General features: G+C 33.6%; 1 protein-coding gene and 1 non-coding gene across 2 annotated transcripts in view; one reads left to right on the top strand and one right to left on the bottom strand.

Moving 5' to 3' along the window:
- Positions 1–308: 308 nt before the first annotated feature.
- On the bottom strand, positions 309–381 carry TRNAS-GGA (transfer RNA serine (anticodon GGA)). Its single transcript has one exon. It is a non-coding gene; the product is annotated as a tRNA-Ser (tRNA).
- Positions 382–6,621: 6,240 nt separating this feature from the next.
- Positions 6,622–17,031, top strand: part of LOC118202407 (sphingomyelin phosphodiesterase-like) — a 92,386-nt gene continuing 81,976 nt past the window's right edge. The window contains exon 1 of the mRNA XM_035374584.2: positions 6,622–6,755. The gene's annotated coding sequence lies outside the window, so the exon portion shown is untranslated. The remainder of the gene's footprint in view (positions 6,756–17,031) is intronic.

The raw sequence follows: 17,031 nt of genomic DNA, 5'->3' as shown, positions 1-17,031 counted from the left end.
ATAATGATTCAAGGTTTCGCTGTAGAGACATTAGATTATTTCGAAGCAAGAGAGATGAAAAATGAGCAACGCCTTCGCCGGGACTCGAACCACTGCCTCTCGAATACGTGCCGAGCGTGCTGACCACTACACTACGAAGGTAGGAGAATACCTTATATACTCCCTCTTTTAAAGGGCGACTGTGGTTTTAGGGGACAGAGTCGTCAAATCCTGGTGGTGAAAAATCATCATTCACCAGCTTTTAAGTGCGGGCGCCACTGTAGAGACATTAGGTTATTTCGAAGAAGGAGATGATGAAAAATGTGCAGTGCCCTCGCCGGGACTCGAACCACGGACCTCTCGAATTCCCATGGAGCGTGCTGACCACTGCACCACAAAGGCATGCTAAGAAGGCGAGAAAAGTACCTTGTACAGTTTTTTAAAATATGTTATATATTTTTCCGTGATTTTAAAATTAATGTGTTAATTACGGATTCCCAAGTTTCGTTACTCTTATATGCTATCACCTTATGGGAAAGTCCCCAACTTATTATACATTTTAAAAGTAAACACATAAACGACAGTTCTTCTAAATTTAACACATCTTAATTACATTCGAAACTTCATATCAACCTTTCGTTTTTGTTTGTCAAACATGCTAAACATTTATATTCTGACTCTGATGATTAACACATTGTTTTCATGCTCATACATGTGAGATTCGAAACCAGATTAGGATACGTTACTCATCGTATGACATTCATTTACTTAGTTTTCCAAGCAAATAGTTAAATTTCAATCAATCAGAGCCTCTTGCTCTGTAGTTGTTGTCATTTATCAGACAGCAACTTTTAAACAAGAACTTTACCTCAGCAAGGAGCGTAGGATTACGTCTGTTGTTAGTATGGGCCATGAGCACTTCCTAATTGATAGTACGACTCCGTCCCAATTTTGAAGGAGAATAAGGGAGGAGTCCAAAGATCTCCCCCAAACCTTGAGAGAAGACTTTCGGCTGGCTGTAAAGTATATAGCCAGCCAAAGGCCCATGACTCAACGACACTATTATACATCTACAAGCATCCAAGCCTTCTCCGGGTTTCGAATGCGGGTCATAGTGATAAGGCGACCAGTATCGCTAACTACTACACCGATTAGGGCGGTTAGATACGCTTAAATCACTGAATACAAAAAAGCAAGCAACAAAATTTGAAAATTTTTTGTTGTTGTTATTTTCTGATATTAGATTAGTTTCTAGGTAAACTCTATGAGTGTTATCGTTCGCTAAGTCACTGGGCACCTCATAAGTGACAATAAGAGTTTGCTGAATTGTGATATAAATTTTGTAAGAGAATACCTTGGGGAGTAGATTAAAACTTCCTTTTTTTCTTTACCATATATCTCTCTAGAAAACTTTCGGCTCGACGGTATTTAAGTGACACCATGCTACAAAAATATTAATATAGATAGCTGCGGATACAGGTTAAAAGTATGGGGCACACCAGCGATGCACCATGGGTTAGCAGGTAATGTCTTCCCGTACTAACAAACTCTTAAAAAAATTCAAGCTTTATTAGAATTTACAAAGAAATGTTGAGGAAGTGGGCAGATGGAGCTTTCCAAACGGTCTAGAGCAGCGGTTCTCAACCTTTTAACCAACGTGTACTATCTCAACAAAAAGGTTAAAAAACTGAAAACTTTAGCACTGAAAAACGGAAAAACTTTAGTACCACCACTACATTTTACAATGATTAATTTTTAGTTTCTCAATAGAAATATTGAGAGAAATATATATTGCCATTTACGCAACCATTTGGCTATTTGTATTAAATATGCACACATAAAAAAGATTAAAAATTGGTTATCATTTTAATTATTAAAATTTAAGTTATAATACTGCTACTATTTTTTCTTTCTTCTCCACGTTACGTACGGGGTTCGCAGATTTGGAGTGAATATTGACAACACCACTTGATGAAGCATCGAAACACACTTTATTTAGCCAATTTTAATCAGGACAGCTCCAAAATCACGTTTTACAGTCGTCGAAGACCTACTATACATTCGCTCGAACAATCAGCAACACAGCCTTCAAGTTATCAGGCTATAACGGTGGATACAGCTTCACTGCAAAGCACCAGAGTACAAATTCCGACTCTGCTCGGCCGTTCTCGGAGCTCCACGTATTGTCGACACTCTCCACGCTACAACTCGCGATGCACTCGACGACACAAGAGCAATGCTCCCGACTCTTCGGTTCTTCCGGAGCTCAACACATTCTCTCAAACTTCCCGGAGCTCAACACATTCTCTCGACGATGCACTAACCGCGATACACTTTCGATGCACTCGACGACCCGCTCGGCACTCGCTGTCCGGCTGTCAAGTTGATCGACTCCGCACGGACTGACTAACTCGAGACTAACTATCTCGCACTCTGACTTTCCGCGTACCAGCAGGGTTTATGTAATTTTTGGCTTGTGTTCGAGAACATTCTGGGCTAAACCGGTAAAAATTCGTTCCAGAAGGTTCTCCATCTGTCCATGGCATATCGCCAATTTTGTTGCCAAGTGCCGCCAAATGGACGATTTCTCGCCAAATGTGGAAACCCTGCCTTCCCTTGCCATTTCATGGCAACACTGAACCTGCTTTGCGGGGAAAGCATCTTACCGCGCCTGTACATTTCGTAACAATACTTTAATTATAAGATTTAAGGCGAAATTTGAGCCTGTTTAAGCGAGATCACTTTCTTTATGTCTGGTCTTATTTCACTTAGTTTGAAACGTAAATTAGGATCTACTTTTAATTTTGTTCTGTACTTATTTTTCAAATGTAACATAGAAGCAAATCCTTATTCTCACAAATAGGTTGCTCAAAAAGATGATAAAAATTTAATAGCTTTATTTAAAATCCCTTCAAATTCTTTTTTTTTTTTTTTTTTTTTTTTTTTTTTTTTTTTTTCGGTTCAGCCAAAAGTTAACAAGTGCTAACATCTCTGAAATCTTCAGTTAGAGTTCGGATCGCAGGAAATTTCTATCAGTTGTTCTTTTCCTTCACGGGATAAAATTTCAGATACATTTGAATAAAATGGATTTCTAATCCAATTTTCTTTTTCAAAATCATCGGGAAAATACATGTTGAAATTATTTATAAATGAAAAACAAGGATTTTAATGTCGGATGCTAATTCTTCTTTTATTTCCAAATTATTTTCGGTTAGAAAATTTCTATAAGTGGCGAAAAAATTAAAATATTATAATCCAATTCTTTGATTATTAGCTCGAGTTTTTTATCATTGCATTTATGTGATTTCTAATGGTAAACAAATTAACGCTTTGTCCTTGTAATCCTAAATTGAATTCAATTAACTTTCCAAAAATAGCAGCTAAATATACTAAACGGGCCAACCATAATTCATATAATTCCCAGACATAAAATTTTCAATTATTTTGAAAATTTCAATTTCAATTGCTCTGTAATAAAGATATTCACAAAATAAATATTCTTTGGCATTTCGTTTATCTTCTCCAAACGTTGTAGAGCTATTAGGTTATTTCTAAGCAGGAGAGATGAAAAATGAGCAATGCCCTCGCCGGGACTCGAATCACGGACCTCTCGAATACGCACCGAGCGGGCTGACCACTGCACCACGAAGGCATGTTATAAGGCGGAAGAAATACCTTATAAAGTATGTAAACTAATAATTGAACAAACTTCGTTATATCAATACTTTCATTCAAATGCAATGCGAAATAGTCACTGTGTTTTATTTTTTGAATAAGGGTCTCTTTTTATAGAATTTGCCATTGTATGAATTCGTCGTTTGTTAACTGAAAATTATTAGGTTCAGTAGCCGCTTTTTTGTTGAATAATGTTAAAACGATATCTTTAGCTGCTGGTAATATAAGATTTTCTCCAGTTTATGAGCCTGCGCAGTGTTAACAATTCTTAGCCTTACTAGATAAGTAATTTCCAAAGCTTTTCACTTGAAGTAACAAAAACCTTTCATTACTTATTTATTATTTTTGAACTCTGATAATTTTCTTTTAAAATATTCTTCAGATTTATCCTTTAAAATGGCTTGCTTAGATTCAACATGTCTTTTAAGAAACGATGGTTTTATACTTTGATTGGATAATAGTTCACCGCAAACAACACATTGAGGTTGAGGGTCCATTTCGAGTAAACCCAAATGATAAATGACTTTAATTATATTTTCTACAAACAATTTTTCTTTGCTTTTTAATATTCTTAGTGCTAGTAGATTGTCCTGGATCCACCATTTTTTCGCTTGGTCAGTCCTAACCATTTTTCCATTTTGAAAAATCTAGATTTGTTTTATTATTTTTAACAAATATTTAAATGCACAATATATCACGAGTTCGTCAAAAACAAATGACGATATTCTCAAATCGCGAAGAAAAGTAAGAAATACAAAGCAACAAGACAAAATACATGCTGTCTCTAGACAGTAAATCGACGTAAAAAAAAAAAAAAAAAAAAAAAAAAAATTATTCTAATTGAAAATAGAATATTATGAGTCCGAAAATGGTGGCGAATGAAGTGTTAAACATACTATAATAAATCGATCAACTTTAAAAAATTTATGAGATACTGTTATCTTTTTACAGGAATTGATTTTTTTATTTCCTATTTTATACAACATTCATTCCTATTAATCCTTTAAAAATATCATTTATGACAAATTTTGTTATGTCTAGGACTAAAAGAATATTTGTCTTAATAAAAACGCATTATTTTGCTGAAGTCTATGGGCAAATACTGACCTTCACCAAAGCTCAGACTGCATAAATTTACGAGTGTTAGAGAAAAAAACTTAAACAGGATGTTGCGGTATTTAAGAATACGTTGTTTCGTTACGTGCCACCAAGTTTTTTCTTGCGTGCCACCAGTGGTACTCGTACCGCCGGTTGTGAATTGATGAATTAAATGCCAGTCAAATGCTCAATAAAATACAGTTTTCAATAAAAAGAAGTAAGCATTATACGATGTTGCCGCTATTAAGTTGGTATAGATTTAGAAAAAACAGTTTTTTATATTGCTATGTTGGTATAGATTTCGAAAAAACAGTTTTCACACATGGCCTTTACGACTAATAAAATATATTCCAAAATTTCTTATTACAGTCCTTTCTATTGATTAAAACAATAAATTAGATTTCATTTACGAATAATCAATCGCAAGTGATACTTTACTTAAAACTTGTTGCTATTTTAAACATGAAATGATCAGGAGTTTATGAGCTTGTCATATCAGAATTTTTTAATGAAATGTTTCTCGAAAAAATATTAATCAGTTACTTAATCTGATTTGATTATAGCTTCGAGTATTGATTAAAAAAGTAGCATGATTAAACAGCATTCAGCATAGAGCAAAAAGGAAATTAGAAGCATTTGATTAAAAAGAAATTAGCAAATTCTAATGTAACGAATGAATTTAAATGGAATTCAAACAAGCCAACACAAAATTTAAAATTAGACGAAAAAAAAAAAAAAGTTTTCAGATTTTAAATTACGTCCAAAGGGACATTTTTTAACATTTTGTGTGTTAACTTTATTTATTAAATATCATGTTCTTCGCATTTAACCATAAAATTCAGTTCAAGAGCAATATCGCAAAATAATTCTAAATTGAGTGTTTCTTTAGAATTTCCGATACGCAGTCTCATGCGCTGGAGATAAAAATGTTTTTTTCTGTACAACGTTGCCATTTCTCGCTTTGAAATCCTTGAGTTTGTTAATCAAAAATTCGTTAAAGATTTACAAACTAGGAAATCGATCATAAAACAAATTCGAAATTTCAAATTTGGGCTTTCAGATGCCCATATTCGCAGTAGGATTACGTCAGTCAAAATTGGATGGCTCTAGGCACCGTTGTTTTATCACAATGCGAGAAACATACACACATTTGTGAAGATTCTTCATTATTTAATTTCTTCAAATATAATACAGAGCGATAATATTTGGTGGCAATGGTTTGAAAAGTGATACAGCCATTTATAGTGTTTCAACGCAAAATCGCAAAACGAAAACAATAGTCCCTCAGGAATAAAGCCTCTTTGGAGTGAAAAAAATTGCAACCTCAATTTGGCGTAGATTTCGCATAAAAATTTGTATCGATTTTGAAGGCGATTTGCACAATGAAAATCTGCGCTAAACTAAGGTTTGCTTTTTTTGCTTAGTTTTTAAAAGTAACAAATGATATAACAGATGAAGGCCTGGTCATCTAACTGTACTTTTTTCTCATCTAGTAGGTCTACAGCATGAAGTTGACAAAGCTATTGATTTAGGTGTTTGTGTGTGCGTGGGGGGGGGGGGAGGGCGACTGTAATGTAATGGACATCGAAATAAATGTGTAGCTTTTGCTCCAGGTAAAATAAGCAGCGGGGAGAGAAGGGAGGGGCGAGCAGACCGTTTTTATCAATCGTGAATAAGAAGATAATTTAGATAGAGGAGAAAAAAGGGGCCTTTAAGCAATATTTTCCCGTTTTTGATTCGGAGAAAAAAGTGCGAAAGTGGTCGATCGGTCGCATCGGGTCCCGGGGCGCATTCCGTAGGGGAGGGCGCGCCCCAGTGACCCCGAACATCCTCCAGGAGGACGGCCAAGGTCGTTGACTCTGCATTCGCGCAAAAAACCAGCTCCAGAGTCGACAGTTGATTTCGAGTCGTCGTTCGGTCGGGTTTCTTTCTTCGAGTTCTGCTTCCTGGTTGGGGAACGGAGTTGTTTTGCGACTCATGCCAGCGAGAAGACGGTGAGACAGGTAAGCATGAGCCCCCTCTGTTTCTTTTGGTACTCGCCGACGGAGTTCCGACACTTGCGCAATTGAGGAACAATGAAAGGTTAAGTTCTATAGGGATAAAATGCGACGAAGACATAATATATCTGAAGCGTTTATTTTATTTCTCAGTAATGATTTAGAAATTTAGATTTTGCATAAACTGTAATTCCGAAACACTGAGAAATATACTTTCACAGATTACAAATTTTGTAACTGTTTAACAGGATGAAATGTGATGAAGACCTAATAGAGCTAAAATGTTTAGTACTAAATATATATTTCTGATACATAATTACGCGCTTTTAATGAGTCTCCTAAATTACACTTATATTTATATCTGTTTAAAGAGTCTGCACTGGATACGAGTTTATTTTGTCCTTGCGCATCTTATTTATTAATTTTTGTTTCGACAATGATTTAGAAATTTTGACGTTGCGATTAAAACGATTAAAACGATTAAAAATTTGACCGTGAAACTCTTGGCAATTAACTTTTCATAGATTATGATTTTTGTGTTTGTTATTAAGATAGAATGTGATAAGATATAATAGATTTAAAACGATTAGATAGGTACATCTGACACCTGATTACATTTTCAATGCGTGTTTAATCAGTATCTAAACGAAAGTTATATTTATTTCTCATCAAAGCGTCTTGTATTAGATGTGAAGCAATATTACTCCTAAGCATTTTATTTATTTATTTTTTGGTAGACTGTGCTTTATGAAGCAATGGAGAGTAATTTTGCCCAGATTATCAGTTTTGAGCTCACAGATTTTTGTAAGCAAAATAATAACTTTTTGTAAAAAGTGAATATCTGTTTCTGTATAATATACTCAAACAATTTATACATTTGATAGAATCTGATTTAAGCACCGTTGATACAAGCAGCTCGCTATTAATTAAAAAAAAAAAAAAAAAAAAAAAAAAACTTTTTGAGCTATTTTAAGGTTATTCAAAAATTATATTTATTTAGTTGTAGTTTTAATAACAGAAAAGATATAGGATCTTTCGTTATATTTCGCGTTCTTCAAGTTAAGCTATTCAAATCCAACTGAAAATCAATTTGCAGGAGCTAATGTTAAAGGAAGTATACAGCTCCGCGCAAAGAGTTTATATGAAATTTAAAATGTTCATTGCTATAATATTAAAGGTATATAAATACGGTAACAATTAAGCAATTTTTGGTATGGTGGTATGGTAATATTTATAGAATATTATTTATTCATTTAACTATTAACCATTTTATTCATATCAATATTATTAACACAGTTCTATATCATAATTGGTTTATATTAAATTTATACTATAATAAAATAATGAGTATACAATGTCTTTTGAAATAGAAGTATTTGCAGAATATCTAGTCCACATTATTTATTTTAACATAAATATATTATTTTACTATAATGTTAATATTTCTAAGAATTTTTTACATATGTAAATAATTTTAGTGAAATTATATATATGTGAAATTGTAGTTTTTTTTTTTTTTATACGTGTAACATAAAAATCTGAAGAGGCGAATTTTCCCCAGAAAAACAGAAAAATAAGAAAACAGAGGCAGGTCTATTTAATGCCGAGTAAATGGCTTTCTTGCTAAATTGCGAGATAATGTCATACTAAAAATGACTTCGGTTTCGGCGACTAATTTCCGTTGCCAACTTTGGCGGAAAAACGCCAAAAGTCGCCAAACGTGGTAAATATTTGGCAACATTTGGGTCCGGTCCATGTATAACTGTAACTGATATTGTGATTGAATAAATGTAGTTAATCTAAATATGAAAATGTAACCGTTTCCTGCCCTTAGATGTAACTTTAAAGCTATATACCTTCCAGTCATTTCGAAAAATGGAATTTACTAGAGATTTTTTGTTGGCCGGATAAAAACTAAAAAAAGACCGAAGAGAGCATCTGCTTTCAGTTGTTAGTTGAGTTGAATTCGGAATATTGAGATACCCGTATGACCTTTGCTCTTTAGATGCGCTTTGCTTTGCGTTGTGTTTAACGTCCTTAGTAGTTTCCTCAGTAGTAGTCCTTAGTAGTTGTGTTTAACGTCCTTAGTAGTGTAACTACTGATTGTTCTCTGTGATACTGTGAAGAGCTATATGAGTATTTCTGTGGAAAGTTGTAAAACTGTGAAGTGTTTCTTTTGGTAAGGTAGATTTATCAGTTATCATCGATTCTGTGTGCATTCAGTCTATTACGAAACCTTAGGCAAGCAACAATTACTGTTACTTCATTATTACAAAGTATACTAACTTGGTTATACGAGATGTATACTAAGATGTTCTAAGATGATAATACATGATTTTTCAATGTGGTAATAATATTTATATAATGTCTGCTTTATTTTATTTCATTTTTCTTTTTTCTCCTTCGCCCGTCCGACCATCACTAAAATATTCACATAAGTATTCCTATAAAGACTTCCCTTTAGATAGAAAGAAATTTAAATTATGGGTAATTAGCTTAACTTACTATTTTTTGCTTTTGAAAACCATTACCGTAAATTACATTTACTATAAAACAGAGTTAGTATTACAGTCGACTATTTCTGAAAATTATTATAGTTATTATTATTTTACTAATCTTCTTAGGTTACTGTAAGTTTACAGAGTTATTATGTATTTTTGAAGCAGAAGAGGTGAAAAATAAGCACTGCTCTCGCAAGCCCGGACCTCTCGAATACGGCAAAGTGTCCTACCGTTGCACCACGAAGACATGCGGAAATGAGGGAAAAAATACCTTATAAGTTTAGTAAAGGAAAGAATTGCTATATTTTTATATAAGTTAATTCTACTTATTTTTCTAAGCAATCCGGGAAACTGAAAAAATGAAGGAACGTTTTAAACGTTTAAGCTTAAGTCAGAAACTATTTCACTGGCAATTCACTGTAGTAACTTACTTTAGGTTTGCGATTGTTCAAGGGCAAGCAAAAATTGCTTTATGAGCTGGGAAAGCAGATAAATCAAAAATGTTTTCCAAGTTTCTTCCTTGTTCCTGAAAAATCTTTTGAGCTTGATAAGAAAATATTTTTTAAGCATGAACTATAAAGTGGTATTCCTCGAAAACATTCCTGAAGAAAACAACGCAAAGTGAAAACAACAACGTCATGAGAGAAAAGATAGTAAGGAACAAGCTTCATATATCTAAAACATCGTGGCAGAAAATAAAGCGGTTTGCCAGGCTATACCTAGCTTTAATGTTTCTTGATTTACCGATTTCAATGTTTAAATTAACATTTTGCTTTTCTGCAAAAAAATTAGTAGTTAAAATGAAATGAATGCAATCAATGCAATGAAGAAGATAATAATTACGTGCAGACAGAAATACAGAGGATATTAATTATGTAATTATGCACAAATGTAATAATGTTATTCACTTCTTCTTGTGTTCATAAATTATTACGCTAAAATTCACATAATTTTTTTTAGTTAAAAATGCATATCCGCAATGTAATCATCATGCGATAACTCTTAGGTGTCTACGTTTTTATTAGGATATTTTATATGACGTTTTAAATCTGCGGAGCTTTTGCGCAGCTTTATTTTCTACTGCGATTTTTTAGAGCTGCGATGTTTTCTTGCTTTCTTTTTTTCCACATATGGCAACGTTCTCCTCTTGCGTTATTTTCCCCGCGTCGTTTTCGTCCGTCATGTTTTTGTCCCGATGTTTTCAACTGTAACATAGGAAATAGTTGACAGGCAGAGAAAGTAATATCTTGACTGAATTTAAATAGCTAACAAAAATTCTGATCCGTAAGATAATTTTCAAAGTTATGAAATATAATGTGCAATTAATAGAATGACAGAGAAATAAAATCTGCAGTGAAAGCAACTTTACACGTTCTGGTTTCATAATAGCTTAGTAAATATGAGCGAAAGTTAAAAGGTAACCTTTGTTTGATGAAAAGATAACAGAATTGTTAGTAGTCAGGTATACTTAAATGTGATGCTTCAACCCTAATGTGTTACTTAATCTTTTTGGTCATTAGGTATTTTCTCCCTCTTCTTCGAATGTCTTCGTGGTGCAATTGGAAAAACAATCGACGCCTGTAATGGCTTCGTGGTTCAATAAGGCACCATTTAACAATACAAAACGTTTATTAATATAACATTTAAAGAATAGTAGTGAACTCAGAGCAGTACGTCGCTCCTACATTTACAGCACCTTCCTCTTCTGAAGCTAACATTCAGCTCTCCTAAAACACAGCAACCCATCTTGGAGAAGAAGCTACATGCGCCAAACGCACTTTGTTGATCTCCAAACAGTCGCCAGATACTACAACGCGTACTCGAAAGGTACAGGGTTCGAGTCCGGCGATGGACTGCAAATTTTTCACCTGTTTAATTAAAAAAGAACGTAATGACTGTTAACGTTAATTCCGCCTGAACTACTTTTTTTTTCTGTTGAAACCGTAATGGCGCCCGAACTAAAAGATAGTATACTATAATTCGTCACCACCAGGATTTTGAGATTGGGTCCCCTAATCCCCACTCGCCCTTTGAAAGGGGGGTTAAGGGGGATTACATAAGGTATTTTCTGCATCCTTCTTCCTTTTCGCATGCTTTCGTGATGTAATTGGAAGCATACTCAACTCGTATTCAAGAGGTCCAGGGTTCGAATCCCGGCGAGGGCATGGCACATTTTTCACTTCTCCAACATAAAAGAAAACTAATGACTGTGATGAAGCATATGACGTGAGCAGACATTATCGAAGATGAGCCCCCATTTAGAAGCCTGCACGAAGATAAAAGCAAGTACTGTTTTCATAGTTTGTGAAAGTGAAATAAATTGCTGAGATTTATTGGAGGATAAACACAAAGTATTAGAAATGCCATGTATTGGATTCAACAGCTTCCGTTAGTGGATCTTGCAAGCGGGCAGTCGGTGGTAAGACTATAAGGTATTTCTCCCGCCTCCCTAGCATGCCTTCGTGGTGTGATGGTCTGCACGGTCGGCGCGCTTTCCAGAGGTTCGTGGTTCGATTCCCGGAGAAGGCGTTGCTCATTTTTCAATCTCTCTTGCTTCCAAATAATCCCAATGTTTCTACAAGACGTTCTGTACAGGTAATGAAACCAAAAAGACATATTATGCAGTCAGTCTTAGAAAACTTATTCTTATGGAATTCCTGTTATAACGGTAAAAGGGGTTGAAGGCATTCTACCCATGTAGTAGTTAGTCATTAACGAACTTAACGTACGAGCTTAACGTACAAGTAATTTTGTAACGAGCAGTGGAAGCTTAACATACAAGTTTATTGTGTATAGTCTATTAGGCTTTTCAAAGCGGGTAACACAAATTCGAATTCTGGACATGTTTCTAATTGCACCGTGAAAGCACGTCGTAAGGACTGTTTATATTCTGATCGGCGTAACGGGTGAACTAGGGAGGAGCGATTTTTGGAATCTTGTAAAATCAATTTAAATTTTTTTTGAAGCCGGGATTTGAACTCCGTATGTTCCGCTTCTAGCCGGACGTGCTTCGAATTACACCACAAAACTATACTATAAAGGTGAAGGAAAATTATGAAAACTGTTTTTTTTTTTTCAAGTTATCCATTCTGGTTCTAATAGTCTCAATTGCTGAAGCATTAATGCATGTGCAATGGAAGTAGTAGAAATTATATTAACAACGATAAATTGCTTTCCTCTTATTTCTGTGAATTTTATTTGCGGAAAAGTATTGAAGCTGAATCTTCTTTGAATGAAGTGATTCATTTAATAGATGAATTCGATGTTATTCAATAGATAATGATTTTCAGCTAGGACTTTTTGTAGCATTCCAGAAAATGTTGAAGTAACTTTTTTCATTGTGAAATTATTTTATATAATTTAAAAAAAAAATAAAACAGAATACTGCAGATGACTATGAATTAACAAAAACAATAAAAATACTAAAATTATTTAGTGAGTTATAAAAATACACTCTTGCATTAGTTTCCCTAACTTTACTGAGCATACTGTGTGTCCCGTCCAGAGTATATAAACTCTTTAAGTCGAAATTAATTGTTCCCAGTGTATAAAAACGACCGAAGAATTGTACTTCTGTGACCTACAGTTTTCGAGAAAAATGGAGAAAATATATATCACATTTGGTGCATGGAAAATAGGTGTTTTTTAACCCAAAAGGGACGTTAGACCCGAATGAGATATTAGTCTTGAGATGACATTTTGCGTTGAATCACTAAAAACGGATCTCACTTTTCAAATTGTTGCCACCAAATATTAGAACCCTGCATTATATTTAAAGAAATTAAATCATGAAGAATCTGCATGAAAGTATGTATTTTTTTTCACACTGTGAAAAAACAACGGTACCTAGAGACATCGAATTTTGAATAACGTAGTCCTCCACTCGAATATGGGTGTCTGGAAGCCCAAATTTTGAATTTCGAATTTGTTTCATTATCTATTTCATGTTTTGGAAAACTTTAATGAATTTTTGATTAGAATACTTAGCGATTTCAAAGTGAGCAGTGGCAACACTGTAGGGTAAAAAAAAACATTTTTATATCCAGTGCTGTGTATTGGAAATTCTAAAGATATGCTGTTTTTAAATATTTTGTGATTTTGCCGTTGAATCTAATTTTATATGGTGCAAGCGCAAAGAACGTGATATTTAATAAATAAAGTGCACACGCAAAAGGTTAATGATAAAAAGAAAAAAAGTTTTGTAAAGCAATGTCAGTGAGAAAAATTGAACATTGATATGATGAACTGAGAAAAGAGTGAAAAAACAGAAAAATATATGCTAACACTTAACGCTATATCGGGAATTCTAAACTTATATTAGTATGCTGCTTTTAAATTTTTTGTAATTTTGCTGTTGAATTGTATATGGCGTAAGCGCGAAAAAAAAAAGTATACTTAATAATAAAGCTAAAAATACAAAAAGGAATGAGACAGTAGGAGTGATTGTTACAGCAGACATATAGATTGCGAGGTCAGCGAGAGCGTAAATCCTTAACAAACCCTTTTAGACGGCCGTTAAAACCTAAAACCTTTTAGATTTTTTTAATATATATATATTTTTTGAAACATGGATATATATTGTTGAAGCATGCAACATTACATTGTATGTGAAGATGCTGCGCAATCGAGACATGCTTGCGCGCGACATAGAATAGTTGACTGAACATAGTCCAAACATAGTCTAACAGCGTATCCACAAAACCAGAAATGGCCATGAAGATATTCGACCAAGTTTCTTTCTGTAGTAAGTGTTGTTTGATATGCCGATTCATTCAGATGGTTCGTTAGAAAAATGCCAAGTCTGGCGTACTACGTAATTTGACTCTACGCTTAGTCTACCAGCTTAAGTACTACCATCCAACTAAACTTACATTTAAATGTGCTGGAGTTCTATTATTCTGGAGCCATAGGCTTTATTTCCTTATCATTTTACTTAATATTCATTGACATTCATCCACTACGAAAGTCATGTATGGAAAGTTATGATGTACAGAGAAAACAACATTACACGCTACGAAAAACAGACGGCCGCTGGAGGGAAATTTTCGCGGACAGAAGAGGACGGCGAAAGGGTTAATAGCAGCTTCACCTATTATCAATTTTTATGAGCAAATTTTCTTTTTCGCAAACACAATTATCCGTAAATATAAGTAACACACGCATTTGTCTTCTTATTAACTGTTATGAAGTTGTGCATGATTCCAATGAAGCTTATTTTCCGTACCTTGGATATGACGCCATACTTTTCCATTTTTCTAGAAAACTGTAGGTTATAGACAGGGGTGAATGGGGTTACTGGAAATGTGGGATATTTTCCCGAAGCGCCGGGTGTTTTAACGTTGTTTGTTACCAGATATCGATGGTTTAAGAAAGTGCAAAGTGTAATCATTACTATAAAATTCATGCAGAAAAAAAAAAAAAAAAAAAAAAAAAAAAAACACCTCACTTGAAGAAAAAGATTCAATGTCATTTTAAAAAATCGAAGAATAAACTAATCATAATTGTGTTAGGCTCACAGTTACCATTAGTCTTACAGAAGCCATATTTTTTTAATGAGTATAAAACGTTTTCCACTATAAAGACTAGGAAAGCATATAAAAAGTTAAATTTTGTAATTCTTATAAAACCTTTTTTTCACTAAAAATATCTAAACGTGAATATTTGCGTCATATAAAATATTTTTGTAACTGGAAGTACACTGCGCCAAAAAAAGGAAGGGCAGTTCTATATCTCCTCTTCTGCTGGGCCGATTGACAAAATTCAATTTGCGTTTTTCATGTCTCGAAAGCGCGACTTAGGATATGTATTAGATTTATATATAGCATAAATCTAGTTTAGGTATTTTGGCACAAAATCGGACTTTTTCTGAAATGACATGCCAATTGTTTTTCCATATTTCTATTCTACGACTCAAATTACGTCAAACTGCCAAGTTTTGTAAAAATCGTACGAGTAGTTTCTAAAAAATCAGCTCTCAAAATTTATACCAAACTTAATTGTTTGGTATATATTTATTAATATCTCTTTTTGTATTTAAACTGATTTGATTCTTCCTTTCACATTTCGAAATTTAGGTTCATTCCAAATAAAAATGGTCCATTTCTTATGATTTTATTTTTTAAATTTGTATTTTTAAATAATTTTTATATATTTTTCGAAAACAATTTTGTATTATAATTTGCAAAATTTTTACCATCATCTTTAATTAGATGTATTTCTAAGCATACTTGCAAAAAATTATACTTTATTAATCAAAATGTTCTAAGATATACACGAATTTACATATTTGCGCGGTTTGAAATTTAGCATATTTGTTGAAAGCGATAACAGGATCAAATGTGGTTTAAGCAATTTATTAAAACTATTTGAAAGTAAGAACGATGCGAGTTTTTTTTTTTTCGCTCATGTACAATGTAAAAAGGAATGAGTAACTTTTTTTCCGGTCCTGCACAGTGGAAGGAAAAGGAAAATAGGTTGCCATATATTGAGAAGTTCGCCAAGTGAATTATTCTTGGCGCAATCTAAAAAAAAAAAATATGCCAAGGTAAATTTTTGAATTTCTTAAATTTCGCACAAAATTTTACAAAATTTAAATTTTAGGCATAATCGGAGTTGCAGAATCCAAATATGGAAAAACATTCGTATGTTATTTCAGAAAAAGTCCGGTTTTGTGTCAAAATACCTATGTTAGAACAATGCTATATATGAATCTAATATATATCCTAAGTCGCGTTTTTGAGACATGAAAAACGCAATTTGAATTTCATCAATCTGTCCAGTAAAACGAGAGATATAGATTTTTTTTTTTTTTTTGCGTATGTACATACTTCCAATAAAATACGCCCACCAGCGGCCGAGCGGTAAAATCGCTGAGCACTGTTATTCAGTCCGAGGTTCGAATCCCGCGAATCCGCTGGCTGCATGGGCGTTTTCGTGGTTTTTCCCATGTGTAACGTGTATACGAGCCAGTTTCCCTTAGAAAGTCCTCCACGAAGGCCTCCCCCCTTAGGCAGATAGCCCTAGTGTGCTTTGCCGTATTCACAGTACACCAATAAAATACTCAAATAAAGGACGGGTAAGGTCTTGCAAGGGCACGTTGTATAGATTAAATAATAATACAAAGTGCATTCATCATATTTATCAAGTTAGCAACTTTTCTTATTCCACAAGTGCATTGTAGGTTTCAGCTAAAGCTTTAATCATAAGTTATGGCAAGGAACAAAAGAAATAGATCCCAAACACTTTTTTGAAGTCCCCACAATGACGCACAGTTATTAGTTCTCAAACCAGTGTCTGCAAGGAAAACCAGAAAAAAGAAGAAAATTAGGCACAAGAGAATTGTTAAATGATCCGGTAATTCTTAACAAAGCTCGGGGAAAAAAAAAAAAAAAAAAAAAAAAAAAAAAAAAAAAAAACGTAAGGTGTCCCTAGAGAAAACTAGAACTTTCTTAAATTTCGTTGAACTGTGAAAAATATCTTACTTTTATTTCTTGATTAAAAGCTGAGCAGTTTTCTTTTGAAGCTCTGTAAATTCTAAAACACCTTTGAGACTATTTTTTGCTTTTATTTTTGTGTACACGCAAGGCTCTTTTCTAAGCTCTTTGTAAAAGATAGCCATTTTTAGAGATTTGTTAACTCAATCAAAATAAAAATCTACAGGGAACTCTCTTTTCTAATCTATAAAGAAGTTTATACAAAACAGTTATGTTATTGATAAAATAATTGGAGTTAAATTTTTCTTGGTCTTTAAATATAATTTATATATGAACTTAAATAGTTAA

This window comes from Stegodyphus dumicola, chromosome 3, assembly GCF_044657685.1.
Source record: "Stegodyphus dumicola isolate Sdum_Otavi_A_Nest chromosome 3, ASM4465768v1".
NCBI lineage: Eukaryota > Metazoa > Arthropoda > Arachnida > Araneae > Eresidae > Stegodyphus > Stegodyphus dumicola.
Note: the sequence above shows the minus strand (reverse complement) of the source record. Positions and strands in the feature narration are given on the sequence as shown.